The sequence below is a fragment of the Parus major genome, chromosome 24, assembly GCF_001522545.3.
Source record: "Parus major isolate Abel chromosome 24, Parus_major1.1, whole genome shotgun sequence".
Lineage (NCBI taxonomy): Eukaryota > Metazoa > Chordata > Aves > Passeriformes > Paridae > Parus > Parus major.
This window is the reverse complement of record NC_031792.1, coordinates 2,789,457-2,802,306: the sequence shown is the minus strand read 5'-3', so window position 1 is coordinate 2,802,306 and position 12,850 is coordinate 2,789,457. Positions and strand designations below refer to the sequence as shown.

At 45.8% G+C, this 12,850-nt stretch overlaps 1 long non-coding RNA gene across 4 annotated transcripts in view; it reads left to right on the top strand.

Annotated features, from left to right (window-relative positions):
• The window catches only part of LOC107214406, a 131,500-nt gene extending 119,765 nt beyond the window's left edge, over positions 1 to 11,735 (top strand). For 2 of the 4 annotated variants that reach the window (XR_001524933.3, XR_001524932.3), the window contains one exon: positions 7,904 to 8,585. This is a non-coding gene — a long non-coding RNA (uncharacterized LOC107214406). The other 2 variants (XR_001524936.3, XR_001524935.3) reach the window with 2 other exon arrangements.
• Positions 11,736 to 12,850: the final 1,115 nt, after the last annotated feature.

Below are 12,850 nucleotides of genomic sequence, written 5' to 3'. Positions count from 1 at the left end.
ATATTAAGGGAAGCTTTTAAGCCTCTTGTAGAGCACCACTGAAATTATCTGCCCAGAATTGCTACTCAAGTGTTGTATTCTGAAATATTTTATTCTTCTGGCTTGCTGGGCAGCAAGAAGATCCTCACAGTAGTGCTCATGGCAGATTTTCTCTTGCTTCTCTGTTCTCACATGGCTCTGATGCTTGTGGGAGATCAAACTTCCATCATTAGAGGGATTTTTCCCTTTTTTTTTTTACCCAGTAAATTCCATCTATTTCCACACCCAGCTGAAACTCTGCTGCCACCCTCCTCAATCAGATGCACGAATCAGAGTCAGATTTGTACATAAAAGTTCTGTAAGGACTGGGATGAGATGGAGTGGAATGCCAGAATGACTCATTGTTTAATGAATAAGGCCCTAAGTGTTCTATTGATGCCATTTCTAAATCTGTGGAATATGTATAGAATTCCTGTCATAACTGGAATTCCAAGCACAGCAACCTTAGGAGCTAAATTATGATGATGATGATGGGGTTCTGCATGAATTAATCTGGATCCTGACACGCTCCTGCCTGAAAGCTGATCAGACAGTTAAAAATAAGACAGTTGAGCTCAGAGCTCAGAAGTGCTGCTCCTCACGCCTGTGGGGATGCCAGGAGAGGGGAGTTCTCTCTCTGTGTACGTGTGTCAGAGTTTAAAAGCATAAAATTTTAATCTATTTTTAATTCTAATTTTCATTTATAATAAATAATATAAATATAATATATATAAATACATATATAATATTTATTTATAATACTACAATATAATAAAAATTAATTCTAATTTTAATCAAAATTAATTTTAATTTTAATTTTAAAATTAATTTTAATTTTAATTTTAAAATTAATTTTAATTTTAATTTTATTTTTCATTTTAATCCCCAGTGAGATGGGGACATTGATTGCAATTCTCAGTGAAAGGATGAGCTGGTGTGGAGCAGCTCAGTATCTGGAGATGAACAGAGGCCACAGCAGAGATGGGAATCTCTCTCTTTTAACCAACTTTCTCCTTCTCATTCCCACTTTTCCCTCTTCACAGCTTGGGGATTTAGGTGTGAAGCCAAGTTCAGCATTTCTGGTGTGAGTTTTTGGGATAAGTTTTGTGTCCACCCAGGCTTCAGTCAGGGACAAACTCATAACTGTTGGACCAGCAGGGTTTCAGCAATAAAAGCAAACTGGAACAGAAAAAAAATCTCATGTCTGGAAATTTCCCATAGCAGAGGAAAATCCAAAATATTTGGGAATGCATCCCCCCTTCATTTTAATTTGCTCTTTAAACTCAAGAACTCCTGGTTGCCCTGGCTCTGCTGGTGCTCCAGGCAGTCCCACTTGCGTATATTTAGATTTGTACACTGGAAATATAAAATGTATTCTCCCCAAGCAAATCATCTGTACGTGCTATAGGGTGAAATTGGCCTCTTTGTGCAATGTCATGGCCCTGTTTCCTGGTGAAACAAGTTCAAGAATCAGGTTTCTGGGGCAGACATGGAAAGAAATTGAAATTCTTCCTTCTGTCTTACAAGCAGTGGCTCCTCCTTCCCATCACCTCCACTCCTGACCCCTTCTAGGAATCATTGAATTCTTGATGGGCAAGCAGACTTTGCTGCTTGTTTTTCTTATATCCAGTAGATTTGTAACTCAAGCCATGAATTTTAGTTTTTATGGACATTTTAGGCTTCATCCCTCTTATAAAATGGGAGTGGATAAACCTCTGCTTGACACTAAAGGGGAATTTTTGGGTCCAGAGACACTAAAATGGCACAGGAGCTGTTCCACCAAATCTGAGAGGACAAAAAGTGGCTAAAAAGGTGCCAGCAAAAAGCAGAGTTAGATCTGGAATGGATCCACTCAACCATTCCCACTAGAAAGGAAAAAAAGCAAATGGATGTTCTGAGGAAAAGAAAGGTTGAGGAGGAAGTCTGGGAATCTCTGAGTTTCACAAAGTGAAGGCAAGAAGATGTGTAGTGAAATTAAATACTGACAAACTGAAACTGTTTTATAAAGTGTTTCTTTTTCCACCAGTACTTAATTAAAAAGGAACCTAATTGCTTTTAGAAGTTAATGGGAACTTTGCAAGTCTAGAACAGATCAGATACTTATGTTTTTAATAGCCATACACAGAATTATGGGCGTTCATTGTAATAACTTTGGAACTGAGCTTAGACTCCATAAAGTTTGGGATAAAAAGCAGCAACCCAACAAAATCCAGTGGGAAGGGCAGATTTGGGCTGTCCAAAGCTGCTAATTCTGGTCACTACGGGGGAAAAGGCTGGAGCATGGCCCAGTCTGTTCATGGCTCCTCCAAAGCACTGAATGCACAATTTCCCACATAATTCCCAAATCAAAGCCAAGGGGGGTGGATGTTTCCCTTCCCTTGGGCTCACAGGCTGAACACGAGTGCTGCAGTGCCCATGGCAATCCCCCAGACGTGTGGCACTGGGTAATTCCTGTCAGAGGAAGGAATTCCTGGCAGAGGGAGGGGAGGGACATCCAAGGCCACACAGAGCATCACTGGAGGGCTGGGCACAAAACCCAGCTCAGCCAGGCCACAGATCTGCACCTAAACACGGGCTGTGGCCTTTTTCCTCCTCAAGAAACAGATTTCTTGTAAGCCTGGCATTACCACGAGTCCCAGAAGTTTCAGGAGCAGTGAGGGTCACACCTGGCTCTGCTTTCCCACCCTCCTTTCACTGCGAGGTCGCTCCCAAGCCCCCCTGGCTGGGGATTTGTGCTGCAGCAGCTCAGGTTGGTGTGAGATTTGGGGTCACCACAGCTCCTGGAGAGTGCAGGCAGCCCCTTTGTGCTCCTCAGCTTAAGTGAGATTTAAGGAATTGCTGCAAGCAGCAGGTCAAACCCATTCCCGGATTAATGGCACTGATGTGGCTTTAGTGAGAAGTTTGTTTTGCTTGTGTTTGAAGTGGCCTCTCATCTCCTCTGACAACAAACAGCAGCCGTGGCATCCCAGAGTGGCTCCCAGTGGTGTTTGCAGCCTGGCAGGTGCCTCACAGCCCCCTCGGCTCTGCACTGCCTTTCACAAGGGATGGGGAGGCTGGGATTTTTAAAAAAGAACAAGGAAGAGAAGGGAAAACAGGAAGGAAATGGGAAAAGAAAACAGGAAGGAAATGGGAAAAGAAAACAGGAAGGAAATTGGAAGGGAAGAAGGAAAAATAGGAAGGAAATTGGAAAGCAAACCAGGAAGGAAATTGGAAAGGAAACCAGGAAGGAAATTGAAAGGGAAGAAGGGAAAACGGGAAGGAAATTGGAAGGGAAGAAAGGAAAGTAGGAAAGAAATTGAAAGGGAAGAAGGGAAAACAGGAAGGAAATGGGAAAGGAAGAAAAGAAGGCTCCACTGCTCTCTGCTGCAGATCCACAGCTGATTTTAGAGTGTCCTTCCCTTCTGAAGTGGGAAAGGAAGGGATTTTATAAAAGCCCTGAGATAGTTCAGTCACGTGCTTGCCTTCATTTGCATGTGAGAATAATTATTGAGAGAGGAGTTAATCAGGGGAGGTGTTAATGGAAAAGGTGCAGTCAGTGTCCAGTGCATTCTGTGTTAGTGGAGATGCAGTGAGGCTGCTGAATCAGGGCTGGTTGGAGGCTCTAGATTGAAGTCAATGCTCAGAAATATCCTATTTATTTTTATATTAAAAATAAATATCACAACAACTTTATAATATAAGAAAATATGGGTTATAGTGTATAATATTATAAATACACTATTTTTAATATTATATCAGTTTTTATATTTAGTTTATTACTCAGCTGTCAGCAACTGGGAACTCTCAATCCATACTCAAGACAAGGGTTAAATGTTTAATCCATAAATTAGTGCTGGGAATCAAGAAAAGTCTGCTTGACATCCGAAATCCCAGGGAGGTTTTATTCTCTGTAAGGAAAAAAAAACCTCTCAAAATTATTTAAAGCCTTTTTCTCTGGGCCACTATTTGCTCTTGGTTAGGAGTGACTTTGTTCACTCAGGATTTTCCTCTTTAAAGGGAGCTGGCTGCTGGCTTCAGTTGTGAAGGAAATGTTTCCAGGTGCCATTCCCATGGATTCTGCTGGGAATTTTGGTTATGGAACCGATGCCATTTGTGTCACCTTCGTGTCCCTCAGTCCAGCTGTGGCAGTGACACTCAGCCTGTCTTCAGCAGCGCTGCCTTCAGCCCCAGGAGTGATGAGCTCTGCTGGAAATTCACTTTTTTGTTTGCTTCTTACTCTGAGATATCAATGGGTTCACAATCCCAGCATGGTTTGGGTTGGATGGGAACTTAAAAATCGTTTAATTCCACCCCCTTCCACTATCCTGGGCTTCTCTGAGCCCCGTCCAGCCTGGCCTTGGGCACTGCCAGGGCTCCGGGGGCAGCCACAGCTTCTCTGGGAAATCCATTCCAGAGCCTCCCCACCCTCACAGGGAGGGATTTATTCCCAAAATCCCATCTAACCCTGCCCTGTGTCAGTCTGAAGCCATTTCTGGAATAACAACAAGCACCAAACCAATCTCTCCTTCTCCTGGGTAGCTGAGGGAGGTTTAAAAGCCCCGAACAGGACAGAACTCCCTTGGGAAGTTGCAGGATTGTAAAGCAGCTCCCTGCCTGCCTCCTGCCACATTGCATCGCATCTGAACACGGGGCTTTTGCATTATATATCAGCAGAGATTTGTCCTCAGATCCCCTCCTCTGGAGAAGGCCATTTTTAAATCTTTAATAGGGCATTAGAGCAATTTGCCTGTGATTTAGCTCTAAGTGGGCAAGGAGAGTGGTGACAAACGAAGCCGGGAGGCCCCGAAATTCTTTGAATATTCCATGTTTTCCTGGAACTGTGAGGAAAATGCTGCCAGAGAGGTCTTGGCAGGTTTTCTAGGTGGCTGGCCAAGTCTGAAGCAAACGTGGATGGTTAACAGGCTAATGCAGCTCTGCTTCCAAGCTCAGACGTATAGAACATACGTTTTTATTTAAGAAATCCCACCACATGGAGGAGCAAATGTAGTGCTAATATATCTTCCTGAAGGAAAATGGCAAGGGGAAAAACAGTGTCATCTAGCCATGATAAAATAAAGGTTCTTTTGCCCTTGCTTTTTAGGGACTTGGGGCTGTCAGCTGAAGGAAATGAAATCCAGTGGCTTTCCCACGAGGGCCCCTTATTAATCAGGAATGGCTTATAGAGCAATAGTTTGTGTCTGAGGGAAGAGGCAGAAGTTGTTCAAAGAATGGATTTCCGTTGCCAGATTGACTTTTTGTTGTTGCCATGCGAGTAATTAAAGCTGGCAATTAAGCAGGAAAAGTGATCAAGTAATCGCTCGGGAGCTGCTGCTGCGCTCGGCTCCACGTGGACCAGCAGCTCCAGCAAGGAGCAGGGACCACCCATGTGGGTCAAAGAGGGAGAATGAGGGGTTTTTACTGAGTTATTCCAGGTGAAGGTGGGCTTGGGAGGGCTTTCTCTGGGAATTCAGTTTGGATTTCCTGGAGACACCGGGTGCATGATTTTAATCTTGTCCCTTGTTCTTGTGCAGCTCATGGGGCTTGTCTTGGTTTATTATTGATGGGGCAAAGACTGCACAGCCTCTACCTTTTGAGTGAAACCATTTATTTTTCTTTATTAAGCCCTTGGTGCAGGCCCAGAAGTTCTGCTGTGGACTCCCTGTGGGGTCTGGGATGAGTCACTTATTTTCCTTTGGTTCCATTCCCTGCCTATAAAATAGAGGTCCTTGTTCCTCCTAAGGGGAGTTGTAAAGGCAGAGGAACTGATCCTGAATGAGCTGTTCAGAGACACTCATGTTGGAATTGCAAGGATCACACCAGGAAGAAATGTTTCTGATGGGCTGTCTCTGTGCTGACACCTTTTTTAGCTTGACAGAATTAACACTGATCAAATTAATCATCCCAAACTATTTTTATGCAGTCGGCTCTAGAACGTTATTACAGCACATTAAAAACCCTACCTAACGTGATTTATTATCACAGTAAACAAGCTGCAATTCAGATTTTTCTGCCTGTTCTCTTCACGTTGCATGTCCTAGAAGTGTTAAGGCTGTCTTTTTGCATTATAACCAGGAGGAGCTGTGAGTTTAGGGTGGAGCAGAGCCTGCAGTGAAGCGATGCAGAAGTGCAGAGGGGCACCGGGAGCAGCGCCTGCCTCCCGCTGCTATTTCTGGCACGCAGACACTGAGCAGTGTCTGCTGGGCCCAGAGTAGGTCCTGACACTCATTCTGTCTGTCACATCCCTCTCCAGACGTGGCTCCCTGGTTTTTAATCCGCTCCCAGCAGCAGTGGAGTGGCTGGACACGAGCTGGGGTGTGAAGTCCAGCTCCACCACAGACAGAATTCCCTGCCCGGAGAGCCCAGACCTTTCCTTGACAGCAACACCCCAATATCTCAGCACCCCAGAGTGTCCCCTGTGAGGAGAGATCCCCTTTCCCCAGGAGCTGGCAGCCTGGGTGGATAAAGCAGGCAGGGAAGAGGAAGGGATGGAGAGACAGAGTCCCAGTGAGCGTGAGGGCTGGGAATAGGCTGGGAATCCTCAGGGCTGGGTTGGGATTCCTCGGGCTGGGTCTGTGCCAGCTCCTGCCTGTCCTTGTGCAGGGAGCGGTGCCTTGCACCCACCACCAGCTGGAGAAAATATTTTGGTGTCCTACCCTTGGGTTTCATTCTCAAGCAGTGGCTGGAACATGTCTTTTTTGTGAGAAATGTTTTGGGGATATTTTCTTCTTTTTGAAATTGTGTCAGGTGTGGTAATAGAAAACCTGGGAAAGATGTCTGGGTTTCATCTCTTAAGTAATTCCACCCTCTCTTTAAAAAGAAAGCAGTGCTGGTGGGAAGGGTGAGGAGTCTGACAGGAGGTCTGGGGGAAGTTGAAGAATTCCAGCACTTTGAGGTTCCTCAGGTCCCTCTGATCCCTCAGGGCTCTTCCCAGACAGGAATTAAGGCTCAGGGTCCCAGCTCCTTTCTTAGGTGCAATAATTATGTTATCAAGGATAGAAAATACTCCACAGAGGAGACGGGAATGGATCTGTGGACTGCAGCCCTCCAATCTGGGAATTACAATCTTTATTTTCTGTAGTGACCCTAGCACTCCTTTCCTACTGAAATGCAATTCATTCTAGCTCTTCTCAGTCTCATAGACCTTTAATTTAATTTTTCCACTTTTCCTGCCAGCTCACACTCCCAAAATGTTCCTAAACTTTCTGCAAGTTGAATTTAGGTTCAGCAGTTTAACCTCCAATTGAACAGCCTCAACAGGTATTATTTTTACTGGCTTTTTCAGAAAAAAAAAGAAAAAAAATATTTGATTGAGGGACTCCACCTTTGCATGCAATGATTCTACTGGAATTTGAGTTAAAGTTTAAAAAAGCATTAAATGTTGACCAGACATTTTTTGGTGGCAGCTTTGTTGGGTAACATATTCATACAGCTCCATCTCTTAGTAACTGATGTATTTCAAAATTTGCCAGATTTTGGTGTGAAACCTCAGCTCTTACGAAATTATATCCCCAAACCATGTCAGATTTATCTGAAATAAGAGTGAGGTTCTTGGAGCTTTTTTTATGTTCTGAATAAATCAATTCTTAAACTTTTGGTGGCCTCGAACCCACGTGAAATCTGAAGGGTTTGGGTGCATTTTCCCTTGCTTTACCACCTTAAAATCCAACCATTTTATGGCTTTCTCACCTTTATTATCTCAATTTTTCCCCATTAGCCAGGGAGGGATGGAGTTGGAGCTCAAGGAGAACCTGTTGGGGACTGGGGAAAAATCCAACCATCACTTTTTAGTCCTTGTGGGAGACAAAATCTGATGGTTTGGAGGGGAAAGTTGCTGAAAAGGATTTGGTGGTGGTGAAATGAGGCTGAGATGATTTTGAACCACGCTGTCCTCTCTGTTGAGTACCAGGGGATCAGGTGAGGGTGACAAAAGCAATCTTGACATTGCAGCTTCTTCCAAGGACTCCCAGCACTCCAGGGACGTGGTAAGTGTAAGATGGTTCTGCATTTTTACAGAATATTGATTTCTTCAGTGATTTGGTGTGGAATTGGTCTGCAGAACACTGAGGCTCAAACTAGAAATTTCTGGACCATTCTGGAAATGTCCAAATCGTGACAACTTTGCCCATTTTGCTTTCCAGAGTGCCCCACACTCTGAATTTTACCTTTCCTCACATCATTTGAACTCTTAATTTCTGTTACCTAATGGGTTTTTTTACTCCCTTGAAGACATTTTATTAATTTGGAAACTATTCTCATATATGCTGTCCTTACAGCTGAGCTGTAACCATTATTTTAAAGATATTTCCTAAATGATCTCTCTCTGTTTTGCCCAGAGTGAAGTTATTGACTGGTCTCAAAAAGGCCTCAAGGTTTTTGAGTTAATGCTGAAGTCCCTAAAGCTTCCTCCCTGGCTGAACATCCCTTCTCCTGTGTGTCTTCCCTTTTGAATTGCTAATTCCAATTGATCTGAGGAAAAAAAAATAAAAATCGTAATAGTTTGTATTTACTTTCTGCTATAACAGCACCTACCAAGGTCTCTCCTACCTTTGACCTTGTGTCCATGATTAAATTCATTCTTCCTTTCTGTTTTCCAGCTTCTCTCTGCAAACTTTCTTTTGCTCCATTTCTGCAAGAATTTCCTGCAATCCACGTCCCTGAGAGGATTAGTGGAGGGGATACCAATTTTATTTATATTTATTTATAAATGGACTGTAGAGACTTGGCCCCTTTTTAAATATGAGAACAATTTCCAGGCCTCTTTCAGTTGTGGTTATTTCACTCCAAAGAAGAAAAACCAAACCCAACAAACCACAGAACAATAGAGAAATATGAGAAGTTGTGGAAACCCCTCAAACTTTCTCTATTTAAGTTTTGAGTTCCTGGTGGTCACAGGACCAGGTGATGCTGCCAGTTGTGGGGGTTTTTTTTTGTGTAGTGCCTGGCCCAGAGCATTTGAGTTAAATGCAAAGCTGGGATCAAATTAAGCAGAATGACACCTCTATTTTAATTTTTTTTTTTAATTTTTATTTTTTTTTGGCCAGCCTGGAGGCCTTTAACATTTTGGAATCTGAGTGTTTGCAAAACAGGGCTGCTGGACTCCAGTAAATGAAGTGTCCGGATGTCGGTGGTGATTCATAAAAGCAATTAAAAGAGGAAAGTGCTTTTCCTCTGAGCCTAATGCCTTGGTTGGAGGATGTCCTTAAGTGAGTGTGAAGTGCTCCAGCAGTGGTCAGGGGATGGGGGCTCTTGTGTTCAGGTCATGGATCTGTTTCCAGCAAACACTTCTTTATCACGTGGTGCTGCTGATTAAAACCAAATTATTTTTCTCACAGAATCCCAGAGCGTTTGGGGTGAGAGGGGAGCTCCAGAGACCACCCAGAACAACCCCCCTGGCCAGGCAGGCTCACCTGGAGCAGGGACAGGGACACATCCAGCTGGGGCTGGGGTGGCTCCAGAATCTCCAGCTTGTTCCAGGGCTCTGCCACCTCCGTGGGAAGCTCTACCTCAGGTTGAGGTGGAACTCTTTGAGTTTTACTTGCTGGCCATTGCTCCTTGCCTTGTCACCAAAACCAGTCTGGCACCCTCCTCTGAGACCTGCCTAGGGGATATTTGTGTGGATTTAACAACTGAGTCTTATTTAGTTTCTATTTCAATATAGTTCCCATTTCTTCCTCCTTAAATTTGAGGGCAATCCCCCTGAGGATGCAGCGTTTTCCATGGGAGAAATGTGGTTGTGGCATCAATATCGGCGGTGACATATAATTGAAACTCATCAAATATGATTTTTTTTTCTCCCCCAGCCTAGTGCAGCTGCCTGGCATTTCTGACCTTCCCCAAACACAATTTCTGACCTTCCCCATTTGTGCTTTAAAGGGATTTTCCAGGAGCAAGGCTGAGAACCCGATGGAGGTTGTTGTTGTACACAAGGATCCATCGGCACGGCCACGTTACCTAAGCCAGGAGCAGACCCTGAGGCATTCCCTACAAAATTCCCACGTGGCTTTTCCAGCTTTCCCAACCAACCTGGTGGCTGTTGGGGGTGGTTTTCAGGCTGTCCCAGATCAGGTCTCGCCGCCTTCTCCAAGGGGATTCCTCTGGCTTCTCCTGGAGCTTGCACAAATTGAAGCCGTGCCTTCCGTTGGCTTTGCCCTCCCATCCTGCCCTTGGTTATCCCGTGCTAAGGGAAGCAGAAGAGTTTACTGATTTATCATGGATCATTAGGTGGAAGTAACTATTCTTAAAACATCAGGGTGGATGCAATAATTAGGGATGTGCTTTTGTTAACACCGCCAGCCTCTACCCTCTTGTACAGTACCCTTGGGTACTAAATAATTACCCATTTTGTGTGGTTATCTAGCTCACTAATTACCCACAAAAATTGGGGTCAGGTGTTAACTGCTTGAAATAAGTATCCTCCAAAGGCTTGGCTAAAGTGTACAAAGAAATTATGTGTTTGCTACAAAACTTTGGGTAAAAAAAAAAAAATCAAACATTTTTTTATTGGGAAGGAAGATAAGGAGACAATGGATGTGAAATGCTCTGTGTGATGGCAAAGTCTTGCAGCGGTGGTGAGGGACTCTAAAGGGAGTGAAAGGATGGTTGGCAGATACAGTCAGTAATCCAGACTACTTTTCCCAAAGATTAGATCCTTCAGTACACAGGGTTTGATTCTTCCCCTATCTAGGCTGATGCCAATCAGGATTATGCCGGTATAAATAAGAAAATTTGTATCCGTGGATCCCCAGACTGATTTTGCTGCATAATCCCACCTCTTCCATCACCCAGAGACTTCTGCATTGCACCCAATAATTTAATTATGGACCGTATATTTATTTCCATGCGTTTATTTTAGCTGTCCCCAGCTCTGTGTGCATGCAGAATGTCATTCTGAGGCTGCTGCTCATAAAATGCAGTTTGCTTGGAGCAATAATTTGATTCCTGTGCTCAGGGAGTTACCCCAGTGAGTCAAAGATTTCTAGATAGCCCCACCCTCCCCAACTTCCCGAACACTCACACTGCAGCCACTTTCTCTTTGCCAGACCCACACAAGCTGTCTAACCAGCCAAAATCCCAAGGGGCAATCCCAATCTCCTGCCTCCCTTGTTTCAGCCCCAGAAAACTGGGAAATAAAGCCAGGGCAGCCCAAAAGCCCCTGAGATACCCAGCACATGTAACGGAGGGATGGTGAACAGCCCTTCTTCCCAACCTGGCTCCTTGCATAGGTGCTCCCTGCCTCCAGCACAAAGGAAACGGATTTCAGGGGGAGCTGAGAAGGTGTTTCTGGAAATCCTGGTGTCTCTGGAAGCCCAGATACCTTTAATTCCTGAGCGTCTGTTCAGTGCTCAGCCTAACAAAGAAACTGCCTGGATTTATCGCTGTGTGTTTTGCGTGAGGTGCTTCCTCTCCTCCACAGCCAGAACCACCTTCTGTTCCCTCAAACACCTTCCGAAGGCTGTGTGGATTCAGGTATTACACATCGCCATCCTCAGCGTTTGGGCAAACCTGGGTGGGGGGTCTGGGGAAGGCCCCAGGACGAGGTGTGAGCTCGGTTTTTGGGGGTACCTGCTCCCCGCATTGTGCGGAGCATCCCTGGGAAAGGCAGGGCTCAGCCTCCCGAAGCACAATGCAGATTTAGTCGTCATCTTTGTCTCTCCCCCCGCGCCCCCCCGCTCCACTCCCCGCTGATGTTAACTGTCTGTATTATTATTTATTGTTATCAGGGGATTTGGTTTGATCAATGAAGTGTATATGCGTCTGACGGACATTCGGGGAGGAAATGCTTGGAGAATGAGTAACATGTCTGCAGCGGAGGGTGTGTGTGAGGGAGAGAGGGAGCATCGGTACTAGAAACATTGACTGATGAGTTCATTTTAAAATCCAAGGGCATATAGCTGGTAAATTAGCACATATTGCAAATATAGTCTGGTGCGAGAGGCAGCAGCGCTGCCATTGAGCGCAGGGGTGGGTGTGGAGGGGAAGGGGGGGTCGAGGAGAGGAGGTTGTCAGCTCTAAAGTCATCACGGGCATGAGCCAGGCAGTCTGCCTGCCTCACTGCAGACGTGGGGCGTGCGATTTCCACGGGCGGCTGCGGGCTGCGGCGTGGCGGAGGGGGGGAGCGGGGGGCACCCGCGAGAGCCAGCGCTGGATTTTATTGTTTTAAAATCCACAGCCAGCCGGAGGGATGCGAGGCGAAGGGCTGCAGCCCCTCCGCTCCCCCTCTCTGCTTCCCCTTCAGCCCCCTGCACCCCCTTAGGAAGGCGGAGGGGGGGCGGCTGCCCGGAGGGTCCCGGGGCTGGTACCCGGCGGGGATGCGGCGGGGCCGGGGATGCGGCGGGGATGCTCCGGCGGGTTTCTCCCGGCAGCTTAAGAGATTATTGGGAAGGGTGACCGGCAATGGTGTGTGTGTGAGTGCGCGAGTGTGTGCGGGGCTGGCGGAGGGGGGAGACGGGTCCTTATTCTGTTAAAGATTTAAGTAGGCATGCAAGGAATCTCTAGGATAGTTGGCAAAGGGCGAGGTTGGGGAGGGGGGGAAGGATCCAAAAGAGTCTGTAACCAGACACTGAAGCTTTCCAGGAGTGAGAGTGTGTGAGAGAGAAGGAGACAGAGCGAGAGGAAGAGAGGGGGCAGTGTGGTCTAGTACATTTTCATCTGGTCGTTGATTTGAGCCTGATGCTTGCTGTCCCTCAACAGCCTCCCTTGCCTGGATTTTTTCTTTCCCCCTCTCCTCTCCTTTCCCTTCTAATTCATCGAAGCCTAGGGGAGCCAGGAAAGATTAAATGTGCTTTCGAAAAGGCAGCCACTTCATGCAGCTATGTCTGCTTCCCCCCACACCCCCCAGCTACCCCCCCACTCC